Raw genomic sequence first — 13,226 nt, 5'->3', positions numbered from 1 at the left:
TCCCCAGTATGCTGCGAGCATTCCGCGCTCACACAGACACACACATGCGCATACACTTTTCTGGATTGTGGGGAAAAAAAATCGGAGCAACTGGAGTAAAGCCATGCAAGTATGGGGAGAATATACAAACTCCACACACTTATGGCATGCCTTAAGAACATAGTTGGTGCGTTCAGTGTGTCCAATTTCACTCCTTAATATTTTGTGAGCAACAATCTAATGGATCTGTCATTCTAAAGTTTATTTTGCTAACTTAGAAAATTAAACAATATTTCAATTGCGTATTTGAAAAAAAATCTACAATAAGAAAATGTGATTTGTGTTGTGAGTCCAGAATATTGTTAAGGTTTTTTTTTTAATGAGCAAACATTGTGTAAATCTGCTTTTCATTAGGGGAGGCTCTTGAGGGCGTATTAGCCTATTTTCTGCAGTATATTTCACTTCTGCTTACAGGAAGACGTGCTTTGCAATATGTTGCCAGAGGGTAAGGTAAATCTCGGCTAATGGCCGAGACCATCTGATTACTTTACTGGCAGTAATTAGGAAATGATGCTTGAGCCTTGGAGCAAAGCGTAGGCATATGATCCCAGCGCAAAAAGGGTTAAGTGTTGGAGTTAGTGCCTGAGGTTCCCGTTAATTCCGCAGCACAACAAGAATGATAGATTTTTGGGCTCGTCCAGACCAGTACTTGAGCAATTAGCAGCAATTTGGTCACACAGTGTTCTAGACAGAAGATGACGTCAGCAGGGTGCAGTGAGGTAGCGCATAGAGATTGGACACACCAATCCCAGTGCCCGCGCACCCCTGTTAGAGATGGGCAAAACGGGTCACTAAGACGAGCCGGGATCCATTGGATCAGTCCGTGAAAAGATCTGTATCTTTTTACACGGATCGTCGGCTCACTTTGAAAAAGGGGTAATTTGATAATAACAAAGAATAATTTGTTTTACAATCATTTATTGACATTTTTTTTTTTACTTTTTTTTTTTTTAAACAGTGAGCTGAACAAATAGGAACATACATGACCGAGTAAAAACACTGATCGATGGCTGGGTGCAGAATCGCCATCGATGGCAACCATCGATGGTGTCTGCACCGATGGCCATCCCTAGCAGCAGCAGCCTTATTATTCCTCTTTTCACTTGCAGTCACAGCACTGTACTGTCTCTGGAGTTAGTACATCTCAGCTGCCACAGGTGGCAGTGCTGAGATCAGGTGAATGCATTGTAATTAAAAACGAAACTGAAAGTAAAAGAACAACGGATCACCTTTTTGGGATCGGCGGCTCACTCGTTCTTTCATGGGATCCGTTCCCATCTCTACTGCTCATCAGACATAGAGAAACCATAGGCTTGCCCCAATCAGTAGAGTTTCGAGCATGCGTGATATTCTATTCTTCTGTGCTGAATCACAATTTCTCTCGCAGTACATTAACCATTATGGCTGCCCAGGCACTGAGATAAATAATCATTGGAGCTGCGTGGTAACCAGAGTGGCTCATGTTATTTCTCCTACTGAGCATTTACTGCTGTGCAAGCACTTACAGGTGAGGTCTTGGCAGGGGCGGATTGGGTTAGAAAACCAGCCCGGGAAATTTTTGGAAGCAGCCCTAATAGGGGGCGGGGTCTGCTGAGAGGCGGGGTCTGCTGAGAGGCAGGGTCTGCTGAGAAGGAAGGATGCTCCCTTCTCAAAAGCAAGAGCTTTATAAAAAAAACATTAACAAATGTTTTCCTGGAATCTTACGGTAAATATATGCATACCACCAAGCAGGGTGCATATGTGCAGCAAACTGTCTCACACATATATAATCGACAAACTGTGGCACTCTGGTCTCGTTGATGACTCAAATCATGGTGCATCAAAACCATGATTTGAGTCTACATTTACACACTTCTATGAGACAGGGGCTTAACTATATATTCGCAGGCCCCATAGCAAAAGTTTGAAAGGGCCCCTATATACCAAATATTGGCGATAAATGTATATAGAAAATATAACATACAGAAAAGATGGGCCCCCTTCAGCTCTGGGCCCCATAGCAGCTGCATCCCTTGCACCTATGGTAGTTACGCCTTTGCTATGAGACCGGTGTGCTGCAGTTCGTGGATAGATAGATATAAATATGAAGAAAAGCGTCACTCCAGGACTTGTGAAAAAAAAGACAAAACTTTACTGTGGTCGGTCTATGCCGTTTCAGGCATTTTGTCTTTTTTTGCACAAGTCCTGGAGTGATGCTTTTCTTCTTTATATATGTAAAATGCGGGATTCTTCCTGACAAGCACCCAGGCGTTTATAGCACACTGACCTGGCAGCAGGGCAGTTCCAGACTTCTACATATACACACACACATATACATACATGCACACATATATATATATATATATATATAGTGTACCACATCACATACCTCTTATGCACCACACTACCAGGACTCCTTATACTATCTAGTACTAGTGCTCCTTACACATTGTGCCACACGGTATGAGACAAAATTTAAGGACAGCAAAGACAAAAGGACAGGAAGAGTGACAGCAGAGAGAGACTAACAGCAGGGACACAGAGACAGTCATATATGTATATTTGGCATCACGGTGTGTGGCATATGCTCATTATACTTATGCCGCACACCGTGATGCCCATTATACATATGCCACACACCGTGACACCATTATACATATGCTGCACAGTGATGTCCATTATACGTATGCCACACACCGTGACACCATTATACATATGCCACACACCGTGACACCATTATACATATGCCGCACACCGTGACACCATTATACATATGCCGCACACCGTGACACCATTATACATATGCCGCACACCGTGACACCATTATACATATGCCGTACACCGTGAAACCTGTGTGCCTTTGGGTATGGCCATAAAACAAGAGTGGTCTTACAGGGAATGCTGTACCTTAGAGTCACACCCTCATTTTCATTGTGTATGGAGCATGGGGTGCAGTTCTAGTGTGTAAGGTGAGGTTAGGGACAGGGTGAGCGTGCGGGGCAGGTTTGGTGGGTGACAGTGAGTTTGTTTGGACCGGTCTGGTAGGGGACAGGATTAGGGACAGAGTGAGTGTGCGGGGACAGGGTTAGGGACAGAGTAAGTCTGTGGGGGGACAGGATTAGGGACAGAGTGAGTGTGCGGGGACAGGGTGAGTGTGTGGGGGTAGGTGTTATAGGAGACAGGGTTAGGGACAGGTGCTCCTGTGACCAGCGAATCCCCCCTGCAGATGGTCTCATTTTCATCAGCAACCATCGCTTGTCGCTGAAAAACAGGGACACTGGGCAATATGCTCGCTTCACATATACACATATATATTTATCCCACATCCATACATCCTATCTTCGTGCATATTAACATTTATATACATCCCACCACTAGAACTTTGTGGGCTCTATAGCAACATTTTGGAAAAGGCCCCCCACCCACTATTGGGGGACAGGGAGAGAGAGAGAGGGATCAGGGGGAGAGATGCATCAAGCAACAGCTGTACATCCCGACGCCCATCGCACATGTATTGACATATGCGATGAACGATGCAAAGGGCAGCTCTCCCAATAAGAGCTGCCCTTTGCGATCACTGCCACTGCCACTGCCTGGACTTCCTTGTGTCTTAGGGGGAAGTACCTCTGCACATGCATGGAGAAGTTGGCGGGCACGGGGCAAGCTGGGATGGAAACGTGCCAGATCCCTCACATGGCAGCACTTCGAGAAGCCCATAGGCTTCTATGGAATTACGACAGGAGAATCTTTAGTGAATTTAAAAATGCAGCAAAAACACAGTAAAAAATTTTGTTGTACATACTGCCCAAGGGGAGGGAGACAGGGGACAGGGGGAAAGAAAGTAGGGGGCAGGTAAGAGATGGGTGGCAGAGGGAGAGAGAGAGGACAGGGAAGAGGGGCGGGGGAGGACAGGGAAGAGGGGGGGAGAGGACAGGGAAGGGAGGGAGAGGACAGGGAAGGGGGGGGGACAGGGAAGGGGGGGAGAGGACAGGGAAGGGGGGGAGAGAGGACAGGTAAGGGGGGAGAGAGGACAGGGAAGGGGGGAGAGAGGACAGGGAAGGGGGGGAGAGAGGACAGGGAAGAGGGGTGGAGGGGACAGGCAAATTGAGGGGGGGGAGGGGACAGGCAAATTGGGGGGGGGGCAGGCAAGATGGGAGGGGGGAGGACAGGCTAGAGGAGGGGGTGCATTGAAGAGAGAAGAGGGAGAACAGGGGTTTGAAAGGGTGCACAGACTGGCATCACCTTAGTTCCCCTCTCCCCCAAGTACAAGTGGCTATGTGACAGCTATTTTTCTCACCTGCTCTTGTTCTCACCGGCGCCAGCTGGTCTGCAGTACTGCAGTAGCCAGTTTCCTTTTACCTGCCGGTCTTCTGTGCCCCGGCTCCAGCGTACAGCAGTGGTGGGTGTGTGCGGGGTAGCCAGGCTGCTGCCGTCCCCGGGATTTCTGGAGTATGTGTACCCGGGGAGGCTGCTGCAGCATCAGAGGAATGGGATTCGGGTGGGGGGCTCCTGCTTGAGTGGACAGCCGAGAACCGCGTATTGTGGATCCTATTCTTCATGCTGCTGGCACCCCTGCTGCCTGTCAATCAGCAGTGACCGGCAGCAGCTCACAGACAGCACCGCAGCGCAGCATGTTCAGAAAAGCCGGGAAAGCGCCTCCCCTGCTTTGCGATCCGCCGGAACTCCGAAGCAGCCGCGGCGCACACACACTCAGAGGGCCGCGCATGCGCACCCTCCCGCGGCCATTACTGCTGCAGGAGAGATTAAGCGGGCCGTGGCCATTTTTCTTTTGGGAAAAAGTGCTGTAACCACAGAGATGTCGGTCGGGCGGTCCGCGGCCCAACCAGGAGGGTTCGAGCAGCCGCTATATTAGTGAAAGGGGCCAGCCCACCGGGAAATAGCCCGGTTTCCCGGTAGGCCAATCCGCCCCTGGGTCTTGGCATAAGCAAAAGGTAAGGTGTTTGTCAGAGGCCCATGTTCTGAAAGAGATAAATAACATCTCAGGACCTTGTATACCCCGGTCCTGTATGTGCTGAATGAGCACTCCCATAGAAGTGCACTCTGTATTAATGCTCAGGGACATATGATGAGTCTTTTGGGGCCAGATTTATCAAGCTTCAAAAAGTGATAACATGGAGAGTGATAAACAGCCAGCCAATCAGCTCCTACCTGTCATGTCCCAGGCTGGGTTTGAAAAATGTCAGGCAGGAGCTGATTGGCTGGCTGTTTATCACTCTCCATTTTAACACTTTTGAAGTTTATTTATTTAAAGAGGTTTGCTGACTTAGAGAGAATAGCACTCCACACACGGTATTGCCATCTTGCCCAAAAAATTCATTAACCCCTTGAGTACCAACATGACCCATTCCAGGAGTGACAAGATGCTCTGTGCCTGGACTTGGATGCCAGTGGCAGTTGCAGAGCTGCAGGGCTGTAGCACACTCCATAATACAGAGAGGGGAGCCCCACCAACTGCCACCCCAAACTCCACAGTCAAGGAATAAATGGCAGGTGTGGCTCCCCTATTTGAATTTTGGACAGTGGTGCAGTCCCACCTCTGCAACTGCCACTGGCAAGGAATTCCAGCAGTAAAGCATTTTGTTCCTCCTGGAATGGGTCATGTTGGGAGGTATGATCTCTGTGAGAGATGTGCAAAATATCTGCTAAAAATGCCAGCGTCGCTTACATTTGTTATATAAATTCAAATAAAAATGTTTGTGTAAAAAAGGATAATATTTCCTATATAAGGTAAACATTACAGGTCATTATGATGAATAAAAATGTTTGCTCTGCAATTTTCACATCTATTTTGATAAATTCACTTGGCATTCAAAGGGTTAAAAGGTATAAAAGCTGCCAGCACATTACCAACAGTGGTGCCACTGACCCCAGTAGGGTAGTAAGGTACTTGTTTCCTAGAACGGCCACAATCGTGAGTGATCGTGGCTCTTAATTAAGGGACACGATCCTCACGATGTGGCCGATTTTTGACACTTTTTTCACTTTGATTGACAGAAATCGGGTCAATCGGTCGGTCGCGACCAATTAAAATCGGCCGCGATGCGACCGACCGATTGACCCGATTTTTCCATAGACTTCAATGTTAAAAAATCTTTTAACATTGAAATCGGGAGGATCTTGTCGGTCTTGTGCCATTATAATGGCACAAGATGAGATGGACTTGATTAAGTCCATCTCACATAGGGAAAAATGTTAAAAAAGGTGAAATGGGCCAATATGACCCATTTCACATTTTTTATGTGCCCGCCATGACCCCACGATAGACGTCAACCCGAAGCGTGGCGAGCGCAGCGAGCCCGCGAGGGGCGGCGGTGCGCGTCCTCCGACCTTTTCATTCCCCTACTATCCACTAGGGCGTGGAGTGAGAATAGAATAGTGTGGCGAGCGCAGCGAGCCACCGAGCCCGAAGCGTGGCGAGCGCAGCGAGCCCCGCGAGGGGACGCGTATACCTGTGAAGTTAGACGCGTCCCCTCGCGGGGCTCGCTGCGCTCGCCACGCTTCGGGCTCGGTGGCTCGCTGCGCTCGCCACACTATTCTATTCTCACTCCACGCCCTAGTGGATAGTAGGGGAATGAAAAGGTCGGAGGACGCGCACCGCCGCCCCTCGCGGGCTCGCTGCGCTCGCCACGCTTCGGGTTGACGTCTATCGTGGGGTCTAGCCCACTTAGTAACATTTGTGGGGGCAATTGAAAATAATCAGGTGAAAAAAAAAAAAAATCGGGTGAAAAATCGGTCGATCGGATCGGTCGCATCGTATGCGACCAAATTGCATGCGATGCGATCGATCCGATTTTTTATCTTACGACCACAACGATCTAAATCGTTGTGGCCGTTCTAGGAAACAAGTACCGAAACAGCCTAAACCCGGGGGTTCCTTGTTCAGCCACTCAGGGGTGTGCCGGGTTCTGCAGGAGAATATCAAACTGCTGCTCCCGTCACTGTAGAATAAGCGTCACTTTAGTGTCAACCTTTCTGTTGATTACACCTGGGTGTGGTCCCCTCCTCTCCACACACCTTATGGTGCCACTGGCCTAAAAAAAAAACACAAGATAAGAAAAGCAGCACTCAAATGATATATAACGGCAAGTCAATAAATAAAAAATTTCAATTTAATGATTCAAATATAAAATACTAAAAAATCAGATGTAATAAAATACAAACTTGGGACCAAAGTAGTGGTAAGTTTGTGGATAAATCACCTGCACTGGACCAATGAGTCTGATTCCCAGAGAGTGGAGTCTGGATGGATAGTTCACCTGTTGATTGTGAAGGTTCACGATCCCAATAGGGGTTGTATGGTTTTGTACAATCCCAATGGGGGTTGTATGGTTTCAAGCGAGTCCTCACTGGCATTCTGCTGAACTCCAAAATGATGGGTACTCCAAATTAGGGAAGGGTAGCACAAGTCCAGAATAATGAGCAGGGGGTGTCCAAAATATTGTAGATAAGTCCCAAGGTCTTCCAACGCATTTCACTACCATCAAAGGTAGCTTTATCAAGGTCACTTGTTGTAGCGCAGTCTCAGGTATATATACAATATTCAATTAGTGTGCCATAAACTCATTACAAAATCAATACACTTGTCTAGTGTGAATAACAATATGAAAAACTCGGAGACAGACCATAAACACATAAAGTTGTAATCCATATATAAATGGCACAAAAATAATAAACCAAATAACTATATCGCAGGATAGTAAAACACTGACCTTTTGGACTCACTTCTGGATAATTGGTTCCGGGTTATGTAATAATATGTAAATAATAACCACTCTAAAATGCCATACATTGGATCACTGGTGTGGTAGAATTGTTAGATCACTATATATATACAAATTAGGTATATTAAAACAATGGGTTTAGACAAACCATCCACTACAATTTAAATTCTATTCTGGATATAATTACGTATGATGCAAGAATTGCGGCCACATTTAAAACAACCCTGAGTCTTGGGGGGTAGCCATGATAGAGATGACTTGTAGGGGGAAATTTACCAATATGAAAAACCTAGTTTTTCGTATTGGTATTTTCCCTACGACTGCATACGACTGTTTAAGTCGTATGCAAAGTCGTGTTCCGGAGGATCAGTTACAAAGCAGTCATATACGACTGCTTTGTAACCCTCCGATGGTGTAATGATTCGTATTAGCGGCCGTATATACAGCCGCTAATACGAATTATTTCTAGCAGTCTGCACGGATCAGTCAGATCCGTGCAGGCTGCATGGTGTAAAAAAAAATAGAAAAAATAAATAAATAAAAAAAAAACCGGCGTGGGGTCCCCCCCACAGCCGAAACCAGCACCAGGCTAAAGGAGCCGGGGCCGGTAATTAAAAATCAGGGAACCCGACAAATAGGGGTTCCCCGATTTTTAACAACCAGCCCCAGGCTCCAGGTCCGGGGCTGGTTCCCAAAATACGGGGGACAAAATGAGTAGGGGTCCCCCGTATTTTAAGAACCAGCCCCAGGCACAACCAGCCGGCAGGGTAATGTCACAGCCGGGGGACACTTATAATATAAGGTCCCGCGGCCAAAACATTCTCCCTACCGACCAGTCAGCCTGGCCTGGGGGAGTGGGGACCCCCCCAATGAAGGGGTCCCCCCCCTCCAGGACTTACCTGACCAGGCTGAAGCCTGGTGCTGTCCTCGATGCCCCTGGGCGGTGGGCATCGAGCTGATAAATGGTGTAAAAAAAAGATGAACCTATTGTTTTTTACTGTGGCACTACAAGTGCCAGCAAGCCTCCCCAGCAAGCTGGGACTTGGAGAACCACAAGTCCCAGCCTGCTGGGCATTAAAGGGCCCGCTGGCACTTGTAGTTCTACAGTTAAAAAAATAGTGCACAAAACACACTGACACACTTTTAAAATAAAACTTTATTACACACAAAGCCCACACATACTAATACTTACCTATCTTCTTCCCATAGGTCGCCCTGGTCCTGTGTCGGCGTCTTCTGGTCCTGTGTCGTCTTCTTCCTCCATGTCGACCGTCGCTGTCGCCGTCCGGATCCGACGAAATCCATTTGGGAAGCTGTGGAAGGAAACCATACTCACCTGTCCCAGCGCGACGTAGTCCAGGTAAGGGTCTTTGCAAAAAAACAAAACGAACACCCCGAAACCAGACCGGACTGACGGAGACGCACGGTGTTTACATCGTGCGGCTCCGCCTCCCGAATGCCGCTATTGGCCGCCTTGCGGCCTAGCGGCTCCTGATTGGCCGCTAGGCCGCAAGGCGGCCAATAGCGGCATTCGGGAGGCGGAGCCGCACGATGTAAACACCGTGCGTCTCCGTCAGTCCGGTCTGGTTTCGGGGTGTTCGTTTTGTTTTTTTTGCAAAGACCCTTACCTGGACTACGTCGCGCTGGGACAGGTGAGTATGGTTTCCTTCCACAGCTTCCCAAATGGATTTCGTCGGATCCGGACGGCGACAGCGACGGTCGACATGGAGGAAGAAGACGACACAGGACCAGAAGACGCCGACACAGGACCAGGGCGACCTATGGGAAGAAGATAGGTAAGTATTAGTATGTGTGGGCTTTGTGTGTAATAAAGTTTTATTTTAAAAGTGTGTCAGTGTGTTTTGTGCACTATTTTTTTAACTGTAGAACTACAAGTGCCAGCGGGCCCTTTAATGCCCAGCAGGCTGGGACTTGTGGTTCTCCAAGTCTTGCTGGGGAGGCTTGCTGGCACTTGTAGTGCCACAGTAAAAAACAATAGGTTCATCTTTTTTTTACACCATTTATCAGCTCGATGCCCACCGCCCAGGGGCATCGAGGACAGCACCAGGCTTCAGCCTGGTCAGGTAAGTCCTGGAGGGGGGGGACCCCTTCATTGGGGGGGTCCCCACTCCCCCAGGGCCCCTGGCCAGGCTGACTGGTCGGTAGGGAGAATGTTTTGGCCGCGGGACCTTATATTATAAGTGTCCCCCGGCTGTGACATTACCCTGCCGGCTGGTTGTGCCTGGGGCTGGTTTTTAAAATACGGGGGACCCCTACTCATTTTGTCCCCCGTATTTTGGGAACCAGCCCCGGACCTGGAGCCTGGGGCTGGTTGTTAAAAATCGGGGAACCCCTATTTGTCGGGTTCCCTGATTTTTAATTACCGGCCCCGGCTCCTTTAGCCTGGTGCTGGTTTCGGCTGTGGGGGGGACCCCACGCCGGTTTTTTTTTTATTTATTTATTTTTTCTATTTTTTTTTACACCATGCAGCCTGCACGGATCTGACTGATCCGTGCAGACTGCTAGAAATAATTCGTATTAGCGGCCGTATATACGGCCGCTAATACGAATCATTACACCATCGGAGGGTTACAAAGCAGTCGTATATGACTGCTTTGTAACTGATCCTCCGGAACACGACTTTGCATACGACTTAAACAGTCGTATGCAGTCGTAGGGAAAATACCAATACGAAAAACTAGGTTTTTCATATTGGTAAATTTCCCCCATTGTGACTAGGGTGGCCTATCCTGAGGATCAGCGGGATCCAGGGATTTCACCACAAAAATGCCAGGATTTCAATCCCGAGATTGGAGTTTCCAATCCCGGGATTTCGGGAGTAGACTGCGCATGCTTGCCTTATTTGAAAGAAACCTTGATGTGTGATACACTTGTGTTTAAGCGGTGAGTGAGGTACGCTGTGAATTGCTGTATTCACTGACTTACCTCCAACCACAGTCCTTTTTCCTGATCTATACATTGGATCACATATCTATTTCTTATTTTTTCCCCACTTCATGTCTCCACACTGGGAACACTTTCCTTACTGGCGAAATCAAATACAGTCTAAAGAACTTCCAGTCTTGAGGAGCGGACGTCGACACACATTATAAAGAAACCTTGATGAGCTTAAAAATCTCCAATCCTACCGTAAATTGGTGTACGCCCACCATTCTATATTTTTGCATATTTGCTTCTATTATAATTTATATTCAAATAAGTTTGAACACGTGGGCCAAAACAGGTGCCATACAAGAGACAACTGAGGAGAAGATATTTTTCCCTTTATGCGCCTTTGAAGAGTATTCTCAGACCTTTTATGTACTGTAATGCCAAGCAGCACCTGAGCACCCACTCAGACACTGCCCAGCTTCTCCCATCCCCGGCTGTGCGACTCTGCCCAGTGTGACATGGTTTAGAAGTCTACACACCCGCTCTGCCTGCCGGGCTCCCAGCTGCAATGCCCGCACCTGCCACCTGGGTCCCACGCCGACCCTCTGCCTGGCTACCGCCTGCTCAGCTCCCACACCCACCTGGCTCCCGCCCGCCCACGGTAAGTAAATGTGTGCGGCGGCTGGGGCATTTTTTGGTACTTATTTCCTAGCACGGCGCCCATCGCATAAGATGAAGGCTTAATTAAGGCGTGGGGACGCGTAATACCTGTGAAGGATTGCACGTCCCCTCGCGGGGCTCACTGCACTCGCCACGCTTCGGGCTCGGTGGCTCGCTGCGCTCGCCACACTGTATAAAATCTATTCCATGCCGCCGTGGATAGCGGGGGTATGAAAAGGTCGGAGGACGCGTACCGCCGCCCCTTCGGGTTGGTGTTGATGGATCTTTTATCTTATGGCTTCTTATGGATCTTATGCATCTTATGGATGCATAAGATCCATGAGATCCATAAGATGCGATATTGTACATACAATTAAAAATCTTTTTAATTGTATAGATTGTATATCTCGTCGATCTCGGCCATGCACAAACACATAAGATGCATGCAATGCTTGCGATATCGTCCCGACACATACAATCTAGATCGTGGGCGCCGTGCTAGGAAATAAGTACCCATTTTTTTTATTAGGGAAACCAATTTCGGGATTCCGTGAATCTCAGGATTGAGGATTTTTCGAACCCGAATCCCTGGATTAGAAAAATGCCCTGGGATTGGCTTCACTGATTTTGACAGCTTGGAGACCTGATCCTCGAAGTCATGTTGGTCAGAGCAGTTACATTTTAATCATAACATTTGGCCTTTTGGTATGTTCTTCATCCAGGATGGATGATGGGCACTATCAGACCAAAGATAGGCATTTGTGTTGACCTCCTTCCGGAAAGTTGCAGTATGTATATTGTTGTCGCGTATTGACAAATTGATGTCACTTTTAGACTGATTGTATGTGTGAGTGAAAACCAAATTAAAAGGATTGGAATTAAAGTGAGAAACAAATGAGAGTCCTGATGTGTATTCCCCATCCTAAATAATAAATAGATCATCGATGTAATGGCCATAATGGTCCTTAACCTCCCTCATGTAGAGGTTGACATATCTGAGCTCAAACCCGGTCCCCATGGCCATCCCCATGTGTTAGAAAATAAATATGTGGAAGGATGAAGGAAATACAGATGGAGCGCAATTTATCTTTGCATCGCCAGCTCCCGCCAGCCACCAGCCCCTGCCAGGGGCGATGGAGCTCCCCACCGCCATCCACCACCGACGGTCCCCCTTGTCGCACCAACCCCCCTAACCCTGCCCGTCTCTCTGAAGCGGAGACAGACAGGGTCCTGCCGCCCAGCCGCCGAGAGACTGGGACATGCGTGAGATGCACGCGCATCCCAGTGTGATGAAGTCCCTCTCTGCGGCTCTTGCACGGCTCTTGCCAGAACGTCCCAGAGGGGACGTTCTGGCAAGAGCCGTGCAAGAATGAGAGGGGCTCCATCTGTAGAATCAACCAAAAAACTAATGAGATCCACAATGAGTTCCCCATCCTGGTTTAGACACTTCTTGAATGCCTCCAATCCTAAATCATGGGGGATGATAGAGTATAAACTCTGTACATCCAAAGTGAGAAAACCATATAACCATATGAATCTTGACATTTAATAGATTTGATTAAACTCATAAAGTGGGTGGTATCTTTAATGTGGGATCTGAGTGAGACTTGTGGCTGCAAAGATGTGTCAACATAATGTGATAGGTTAGAAGACAGAGAATCCACACCCGATATAATGGGACGCCCAGGAGGTGATTTGAGGGTTTTGTGCATCTTGGGGAGGTGATAGTACATCGGGATAGTGGGTAGCTCAAGAAACAGAAAACAAAACTCATCTTATTTATTTATTTATTTATTTACAGTTTCTTATATAGCGCAGCAGATTCCATTGCGCTTTATCATCTTTGGAAATAATATTATTGGACAAGGCTTTTTCCAATAAAAATTTGAGTTAATTAAAAAAAAAAGATCAATG

Source organism: Crinia signifera, chromosome 3 (assembly GCF_055691185.1).
Source record: "Crinia signifera chromosome 3, ASM5569118v1, whole genome shotgun sequence".
Classification (NCBI taxonomy): Eukaryota; Metazoa; Chordata; class Amphibia; order Anura; family Myobatrachidae; genus Crinia; species Crinia signifera.
The sequence above is the reverse complement of the archived record's forward strand: the minus strand, read 5'-3'. Positions refer to the sequence as shown.